The sequence below is a fragment of the Rattus norvegicus genome, chromosome 5, assembly GCF_021556685.1.
Source record: "Rattus norvegicus strain SHRSP/BbbUtx chromosome 5, alternate assembly SHRSP_T2T, whole genome shotgun sequence".
NCBI classification, from domain to species: Eukaryota; Metazoa; Chordata; class Mammalia; order Rodentia; family Muridae; genus Rattus; species Rattus norvegicus.
The window spans coordinates 70225435-70235090 of NC_141538.1; the positions used below are offsets into that span (position 1 = coordinate 70225435).

Consider the following 9656-nt stretch of genomic DNA (forward strand, 5'->3'; position numbering starts at 1 on the left):
ACGTATATGTGGGCATTCTTCCCTTATTGTTATTGAAGACCAGTTTTAGGCCGTGGTGGTCCGATAGCACGCATGGGATTATTTCTATCTTTCTGTACCTGTTGAGGCCCGTTTTTTGACCAATTATATGGTCAATTTTGGAGAAAGTACCATGAGGAGCTGAGAAGAAGGTATATCCTTTTGCTTTAGGATAGAATGTTCTATAAATATCCGTTAAGTCCATTTGGCTCATGACTTCTCTTAGTCTGTCGACATCACTGTTTAATTTCTGTTTCCATGATCTGTCCATTGATGAGAGTGGGGTGTTGAAATCTCCCACTATTATTGTGTGAGGTGCAATGTGTGTTTTGAGCTTTAGTAAGGTTTCTTTTACGTATGTAGGTGCCCTTGTATTTGGGGCATAGATATTTAGGATTGAGAGTTCATCTTGGTGGATTTTTCCTTTGATGAATATGAAGTGTCCTTCCTTATCTTTTTTGATGACTTTTAGTTGGAAATTGATTTTATTTGATATTAGAATGGCTACTCCAGCTTGCTTCTTCTGACCATTTGCTTGGAAAGTTGTTTTCCAGCCTTTCACTCTGAGGTAGTGTCTGTCTTTGTCTCTGAGGTGTGTTTCCTGTAGGCAGCAAAATGCAGGGTCCTCGTTGCGTATCCAGTTTGTTAATCTATGTCTTTTTATTGGGGAGTTGAGGCCATTGATATTGAGAGATATTAAGGAATAGTGATTATTGTTTCCCTTTATATTCATATTTGGATGTGAGGTTATGTTTGTGTGCTTTCATTCTCTTTGTTTTGTTGCCAAGACGATTAGTTTCTTGCTTCTTCTAGGGTATAGCTTGCCTCCTTATGTTGGGCTTTACCATTTATTATCCTTTGTAGTGCTGGATTTGTAGAAAGATATTGTGTAAATTTGGTTTTGTCATGGAATATCTTGGTTTCTCCATCAATGTTAATTGAGAGTTTTGCTGGATACAGTAACCTGGGCTGGCATTTGTGTTCTCTTAGGGTCTGTATGACATCAGTCCAGGATCTTCTGGCCTTCATAGTTTCTGGCGAGAAGTCTGGTGTGATTCTGATAGGTCTCCCTTTATATGTTACTTGACCTTTTTCCCTTACTGCTTTTAATATTCTTTCTTTATTTTGTGCGTTTGGTGTTTTGACTATTATGTGATGGGAGGTGTTTCTTTTCTGGTCCAATCTATTTGGAGTTCTGTAGGCTTCTTGTATGTCTATGGGTATCTTTTTTTTTAGGTTAGGGAAGTTTTCTTCTATGATTTTGTTGAAGATATTTACTGGTCCTTTGAGCTGGGAGTCTTCACTCTCTTCTATACCTATTATCCTTAGGTTTGATCTTCTCATTGAGTCCTGGATTTCCTGTATGTTTTGGACCAGTAGCTTTTTCCACTTTACATTATCTTTGACATTTGAGTCAATGATTTCTATGGAATCTTCTGCTCCTGAGATTCTCTCTTCCATCTCTTGTATTCTGTTGGTGAAGCTTGTATCTACAGCTCCTTGTCTCTTCTTTTGGTTTTCTATATCCAGGGTTGTTTCCATGTGTTCTTTCTTGATTGCTTCTATTTCCATTTTTAATTTCTTCAACTGTTTGATTGTGTTTTCCTGGAATTCTTTCAGGGATTTTTGTGATTCTTTCAGGCATTTTTGCGATTCCTCTCTGTAGGCTTCTACTTGTTCTCTAAGGGAGTTCTTCATGTCTTTCTTGAAGTCCTCCAGCATCATGATCAAATATGATTTTGAAACTGGATCTTGCTTTTCTGGTGTGTTTGGATATCCCATGTTTGTTTTGATGGGAGAATTGGGCTCCGATGATGCCATGTAGTCTTGGTTTCTGTTGCTTGTGTTCCTGCGCTTGCCTCTCGCCATCAGATTATCTCTAGTGTTACTTTGTTCTGCTATTTCTGACAGTGGCTAGACTGTCCTATAAGCCTGTGTGTCAGGAGTGCTGTAGACCTGTTTTCCTCTCTTTCAGTCAGTTATGGGGACAGAGTGTTCTGCTTTCGGGCGTGTAGTTTTTCCTCTCTACAGGTCTTCAGCTGTTCCTGTGGGCCTGTGTCTTGAGTTCACCAGGCAGCTTTCTTGCAGCAGAAAATTTGGTCTTACCTGTGGTCCTGAGGCTCAAGTTCGCTTGTGGGGTGCTGCCCAGGGGCTCTCTGCAGCGGCAGCAACCAGGAAGACCTGTGCCGCCCCTTCTGGGAGCTTCAGTGCACCAGGGTTCCAGATGGTCTTTGGCTTTTTCCTCTGGCGTCCGAGATGTGTGTGCAGGGAGCAGTCTCTTCTGGTTTCCCAGGCTTGTCTGCCTCTCTGAAGGTTTAGCTCTCCCTCCCACGGGTTTTGGGTGCAGAGAACTGTTTATCCGGTCTGTTTCTTTCAGGTTCCGGCGGTGTCTCAGGCACAGGGGTCCTGCCGCTCCTGGGCCCTCCCCCACGGGAGCCCAGAGGCCTTATACAGTTTCCTCTTGGGCCAGGAATGTGGGCAGGGGTGAGCAGTGTTGGTGGTCTCTTCCGCTCGGCAGCCTCAGGAGTGCCCACCTGACCAGGCGGTTGGGTCTCTCTCTCACCGGGTCTGGGAGCAGAGAGCTGCTGCGGGCCGGGATCCGCGGGTGTGGGCACGAACTCCTTTTAAATAAATATTGATTCTAGTCTATGAAAAGAGCTAAGACACAAGATTCTGTTTAACATCCAGAACTTCCTTTGAGATAAACTGTGCATTGTAGCAGCAGACAGTCTCAATTTTCCATCCATCATTTGAAACGGCAAGTACCACCACTCTATCACAGAGCATTTATGAATTTAGTATCTACTCAGAGTCTTTATGTGCCTAAAGAACTGTAGAATTTTGATATAACTTTGTACCTCCCTTCACACTGTGTTACTTATTTTCTGAACAGGAAGAAACAATTGGTGCCTGTATGGGATGACAAAGCAGACTGTTAAATGGGGAACCCATAGCAGAGGACAAGGTGCTTTCTGTTTCATGTTTTCAGGAAGAGATTCCTCTTTCCTTAAAACATTGGCAAATCACTTCAATGAGACTAAAGTTTAAGATTTTTTAGTAGCCTCCAGAGAATCAAATAACCTTATTAAAAAATGGGAGACAGAACTAAATAAAGAATCTAAACTGAAAAATATCAAATGGCCAAGAACCACCTAAAGAAATGTTCAACATCCCTAGTCATCAGGGAAATGCAAATCAAAACACCCCTGAGTTTCTACCTCACAGCAGTCAAACTCAGGTGACAACAGATGCTGGCTAGGATGTGAAGAAAGAGGAATACTCCTCCATTGTTGGTGGGATTGCAATCTGTTACAACCACTCTGGAAATCAGTCTGAAGGTTCCTCAGAAAACTGGACATGGTACTACCTTAGGGCCCAACTATAACATTCCTGGGCATATACCCCCAAAATTCTTCAAAATATAACAAGGACGCATGTTCTACTAAGTTCATAGCAGCCTTATTTAAAATAGCCAGAAGCTGGGAAGATCCCAGATGTCCTTCAACAGAGGAATGGATACAGAAAATGTGATACATTTACACAATAGAGTACTATTCAGCTATTAAAACCAATGGCTTCTTGAAATTCTTAGGCAAATGGATGGAACTAGAAAATATCATTCTAAATGAGAAAACCCAATCACAAAAGAACACACAGGGTGTGCAATCACTGATAAGTGAATATTAGCCCAAAAGATCCGAATACCTATGATACAATCCACAGACCATATGAAACTCAAGAAGTTGGAAGATCAAAGAGTGGATGCTTCAGTCCTTCTTAGAAGGGAGAACAAAATATTTATAGGAAGAAATAGTGTGGAGCAGAGACTGAAGGAAAAGCCATCCAGGGACAGCCCCACCTGGGGATTCATCCCATATACTGTCACCAAACTCAGACAGTATTGTGGATGACAAGAAGTACATGCTGACAGGAGCCTTATATAGTTGTCTCCTGAGAGGCTTTGCCAAAGCCTGAGAAATACAGAGGCAGGCGCTCACAGCTCAACCATTGAACTGAGAACGGGGTCCCTAATAGAGGAGTTAGAGAAAGGACTGAGGAGCTAAAGGGGTTTTCAACCCCATAGAAAGAACAATATCAACCAACCAGACTCCCCAGAGCTCCCAGGGACTAAACCACAAACCAAAGAGTACACATGGAGGGACCCATGGCTCTAGCCACATACATAGCAGAAGATGGCCTTATTGGGCACCAATGAGAGGAAAGTCCTTTGGCCCTGTGAAGGCTCAATGACCCCACTTAGGGGAATACCAGGGCAGGGAGAGGGGAGGGAGTGGGTAGGTGGGTGGGAAAACACTCTCAAAGAGGCAGGGCAGGGGGGAAAGGGATAGGGAGACTCCAGAGGGGAAATCAGGAAAGGGAATAACATTTGAAATGTAAGTAAAGAAAATATCCAATAAAAAAAGAAGAAAAAGAAAAAAAATAGTGTCAGGAATAGGAAACAATACAAGCAGTGATCAAATGGAGACACTGAAAAGCCTTAACTTGTTCCTGATTTTAGTAGAATTGCTTGAAGATTTGCTCCTTTTAGCAGAAGGTTGAATGTAATGTCTCTCATAAAGCCTTTTTTTTTTAATGTTGGACTCTATTTACTATTTCTTTGACATGAAATTCTTCTTTAACGATAATTCCAACATTTTCTATAGTGTGCAAAGATCTTGTCATGGTCCATTCTTATACTGTAAAAGAGGTGGGAGAAGGGATGGGGAGGGGAACGGGCAGGGCAGGGTTTCCGAATCAGGTTTGGGGAGAGACAGAAGAGTGGGCCAGAGGGCCAGAGGGATGAATGGGAAAATAAAGTTGGCAGGTGTGGGGGGATTGGGGGCGGGATCTCAAGGACCTGCCAGGAACCCAGCATCATGGAGGCTTCCAGTAATTAGTAGGGATGCCCTTAACTGGGATTTATAGCAGAGGGAATAGGAACTTGAAGAGCCAACCTCCTGTAGTGAGGCAGGAAAAAGAGTGGTACTATAGGGACACCAACCCATTCACAAAATTTTCAACGCCAAATTTATCCTGGCTACAAGAAATGCAGTGATGGGAAATGAAACAGAGACTGAAGGAATGGCCATCCAATAACCAGTCCAACTTGAGATGCATCACATTGGCAAGCACCAATACCTGACACTATTAATGATACTTACTTTGCTAAACTTGCAGACAATAGCCTAGCATAACTGTTTTTTGAGAGGCACCATCCAGTAACTGACTGAAATAGATGCAGAAACTGCAGCCAGACATTGTATAGGGCTCAGGGACTCTTTTAGAAGAGTTGCAAAAGTGATTGAGGGCCCAAAAGGGATTAGGAACTCTATAAGAAGGCCAAAGAGTCAACTAACCTGTACTCTTCGAGGGCTATCAGAGACTAATCCACCAAGAAAGAGCATATACAGACTGGACCTAGGTCCCCTGCACCAGATGTGCAGCTTGGTCTTCATGTGGGTCCTCCAACAACTGGATTGCGCACTATCCCTAAAGCTGTTGCCTGTCTGTGGAATCTTTGCTCAGTAAGAGAGGGTGCTCCTAGCCCTCTGGAGACTTAATGTGGCAGGGAGGGTGGAGAATATATTCAGGAGTCTCAAACCTCTCATAGGAGAAGGAAAGGGGATATTGTGTAGGACGCTAGGTGAGGGTGTCTGGAGGCAACAATTGGGATGTTAAGTGAATAAAAATATAAACTTAAAAATTAACTAAATGATCCAATTCCCTATTGAGTTTTTGAACCCCGAGACTTTTTCTTCAGCATAACCCCATTCACTTTCTCAGATTTTTCCATTTAATTCTTTACATTGGAATTGAACCATTACAATTTTTATTTCCAGCTTTCTTCAGCATGGATAGTTTTTCTGGAATTCGATGTTGTTCTCATTAGATTCCATTTATATGGATTGTGTGATCTTTGTCAGGGACACACAATTCCTGGGCTATTGACATTGTGTTTTCTCAGTGGGACTTGTATATCTTTCTTATTTTTAACATTTATTTTTAAATAGCTTTTTATTTCTTTCTTCAATATATTTTTATTATATTTTCTCCTAAATCTTCTAAGATCCTCCTGCCATCCAAAACACCTGCACAATTTCATGTTCTTTTCTTCTCTTTAAAACAAAACAGCAAAAACAATGTGTACACTTGCACAACAAAATCATAAAGTTCATTTGGTGTTGGCCAGCTACTTCTGAGTATGAGGCCTGATATGCAGTGTTGTAGAGATATGAAGAAAACTGTCTCCTCCTCAAAGATGCTATTTATTGCAAATAGATTGTCTATTATTTTTATTGTATTTGATTATTTAAAGGAATGTTAATGGAAATATAGTTTGATCATAATCTTCTCCTCCCCCAAGTCCCTCCAGATACTCTCTCCTCTACCCAACCAACTTTCCCAAAAGACACATCAGTACACAGTACAACAACAAAATCCTCAGAAACCAAGAAAACAAAACATCATCCATTCTACAAAATAAATCAGCAAATTGTAACCAAATAAAAGCACACATGCAAAATCTGTAGAGTCTTGTTCTGCTATAAACAAGAGATATGGGAAATGAACTTCATACAGGAACTGAGGAGCTGTGGGTGCCAGTGAGAGGAAGGTCTCTCTAAACCTGGCAAATAGTTCTGCTCAGATCGTGAGCAGCCAGACAATATAAAAAAAAAAATGAATGTGCTTGAAAGAGAGAGAGCATCAGAGATAGAGACAGAAATATCAAAGGAAACTCACAAAACCATAAACTAAACATTTAAGAAATTTCTTTTGATGGAAACTTAACCTTTATTTTCAATTTCAAATTATTCTATCCAAGAGATTGATTGATAAAAATTTCTCACCTATTAAAATTCATACTGATTATTAGTTTAACAGAAAAGTTTCAACCCACAGTTTTAATCTAAACCTGTGTGTTTTTGATTTAACAAGTTATTTTCTTCCTTCTATCCCTCTGTATCTTCCCACCTCCTTTCCCCCATTCATTCATTTCTTTCTTTCTTTCTCCCTTGTGTTCATACTTTCCTCCATTTTTTTGGGAGATGGGGGAAGAGTAACTTTCATAGTCTTTCTCTTTCTCTTTCTTTTTAAAATTTTTAATTAAGATATAATTATATCTTTATTCCTTCTCTTTCTTGCCTTTAGCCCTCCCATATCTGTCCGTCCAACTCTGCTCACAACCCCTCTTTCCTCAATTTCATGGCCTCATTTTTCTTGAGTATTAATTGATGCATCTATACGTCTCTGCCATCTATCCATATATATATATATATATATATATATATATATATATACATACACATATATATATATATGACTACTGATTTTGATAATGGTCACTGTTGTTTTCGAATAGAAAATTTCTTTCAAAAGAGGTGAAATAATGAGCTAATAATAATGTTCATACACGGTCTATAACCTCTGTGTACTAGGAAAATTTTTAGGTTTCTAGTATTGAGTAGTATCTGTCACCTGTTTAGAGGGCCTAAAGTCAATCTGACAGCTATTGGTTGCTGCTAAATATGAGTTCCCTATTGTATATTAGTTCCAGTGTATGTATCCAGTGTATGTACTGGTCACTGTGGTTCATAGGTATCACAGTTAGGTAGGATATTTGGTCACTGCAATCTCTTGGGAGCTTGCATGCCCTTTCTGGTACTATGGCAGCTGGACTGCAGGAAGGAGGTTATCAAATTAGATTTAGCTTTCATCTCCTGTGTCCTGAGTCTAACGTTTGTATTATATTCAGCAATAGGGAATAATATGAAATCTCTGAGTCAACTAAAAGCCCTGGAAATAGTCTACATTGTTTTCAGAGTCACGTGGGCTGTATTATTTTGTGTGACAGAATCTTACTCTTCATTCCAGGCTGATTTTCAACTAATGATCCTATTTTCTTCAAGTTCTAGGTGCTGAAATTGTAAGCAGAACTCACCAGGTCTAATTCTGTTTCCCAGTCTCATGAAAGCAATCACAGATATCAGTTGTCTCCAGTCCTCATCAATATACAATAAATTATTCTACCCCATTAAAGAAAGCAGCATGTTCCTTCTTTGTAGCTCAGTGATCAAGAAAAGAAGTATTTAACACATGTAGGTAACCAAGAAAGAATAAATAGTTACTTTATTATTAATTAGTTAACTTCTTTTGACAATTACTTTTGAGAGTGATGAGCCTGCTATACAGACATAACAAATCTACCAACTCTGTTAAAATGTTCAAGTCATTAAGCTGAAATTATAACTTAACCTAAATCCAGCCTTGAATTATAATTTAGTTATATTACAGTTTTACTTAAACTAAGCACTGCTGCTAAATTACACACTTATACTAAGTTATAGCATCTTGGATACAGATTAAAGAATATGTGCTTTCACTTAGAGATCAACCTGTTATCTTTGTTGGGACATTCCATTAGAAGATAGTGATATTTTAGACAGTTAATAACATACAAAAACAAAATCTTTCTATGTGGTCTAACTTTCTTGACTTTTCTGGGAATAACTAGACTTCTATTTATGGTAACAGGTTCCATTTTGATGGCATGAAAATATAAATCTTCAGTGCATTTCAGAAAACATTTGTTTTTACTAAATAAACATACACTTAACAACTAGTATTCAGCTTCTCTGCTACTGAGTTGCAATACAAAAGGATCATGCCTGAGGGGTGTCTTACATCTAGGTTCTCCAGAGAAATAATTCTGTTAATTATAAGAGATGCATGTAAGAAATGGGCTCACTTGAGAGGATTCAAGACCTGTAGTCACTGAATGGAAGAATAAAGAACAGTGGTGTGGTGTATCTATATATACATACAAGTTGTTTTGTTTTGTTTTTTCATTTGCTTTTGTTTTGTCTTATTTGATTTTTTTTTACTTTCATGCCTTCAGGGGAAGCCCATTATCATTGCACAGGATATTCTGATTTGCTGCATTTAACAATTGAAATATTTATGTATAATGGTCTTATGGATAATCCTAGAATAATGATAAACACAATATCTGAGTATCTTATGCCTTAAGTCAAAGTGACATATAAAGGTAGGTAAGATTTTTTCTTCTTTCAAGATTGGTTCTTTTTAGACAATAATATTGACATCTCTCCCTCATCCAATGATGTATTGTTTTGAGGTCTTGTATATGCACCACGATTTTAAACATGAGAGAGAGGAAAGTACAAGAATTAAGAACACAGATTCTGCAACTAAATCTTGAGCTGTGTGGCTTAATTGAAGTGAGTTAATAAGTGTTAAATGAGTGGAACACTGTTTATTTAGGGATAGCAATAAAAACTACAGCATTAGTTATATCTTACCATATCAACTATTATAATAAATGGAGCAACAAGTATTTCTTATGTATCTATCTAAAGGCTTCATTAAAACTATCCTAAAATTTTCTAGAGATAAGTTAAAGGTAGTTACCCTTAAAACATTAAGATATAAAGCCAATGTCTCACTAAAGGAGTTTTCCTCTTATCAAAACAGTTTAATCACTCTAAGTCCAGTTTGATTAAAATTGACTTATGAATTGTGGAAGAGTTCTGGTTGATTTAATGTGAATATTTTCTGGTGTGAATTGATTTATAAAACTCTCAGGACTTGCTATCAGAGGAAGTCAGAAAATGCTCAGG

General features: G+C 38.8%; 1 long non-coding RNA gene across 1 annotated transcript in view; it reads left to right on the forward strand.

Annotated features, from left to right (window-relative positions):
- The window catches only part of LOC148005782 (uncharacterized), a 160086-nt gene extending 152031 nt beyond the window's left edge, over window positions 1–8055 (forward strand). The window contains exon 6 of the long non-coding RNA XR_015621418.1: window positions 7926–8055. This is a non-coding gene — a long non-coding RNA (uncharacterized LOC148005782). The remainder of the gene's footprint in view (window positions 1–7925) is intronic.
- The last annotated feature ends 1601 nt before the right edge of the window (window positions 8056–9656 follow it).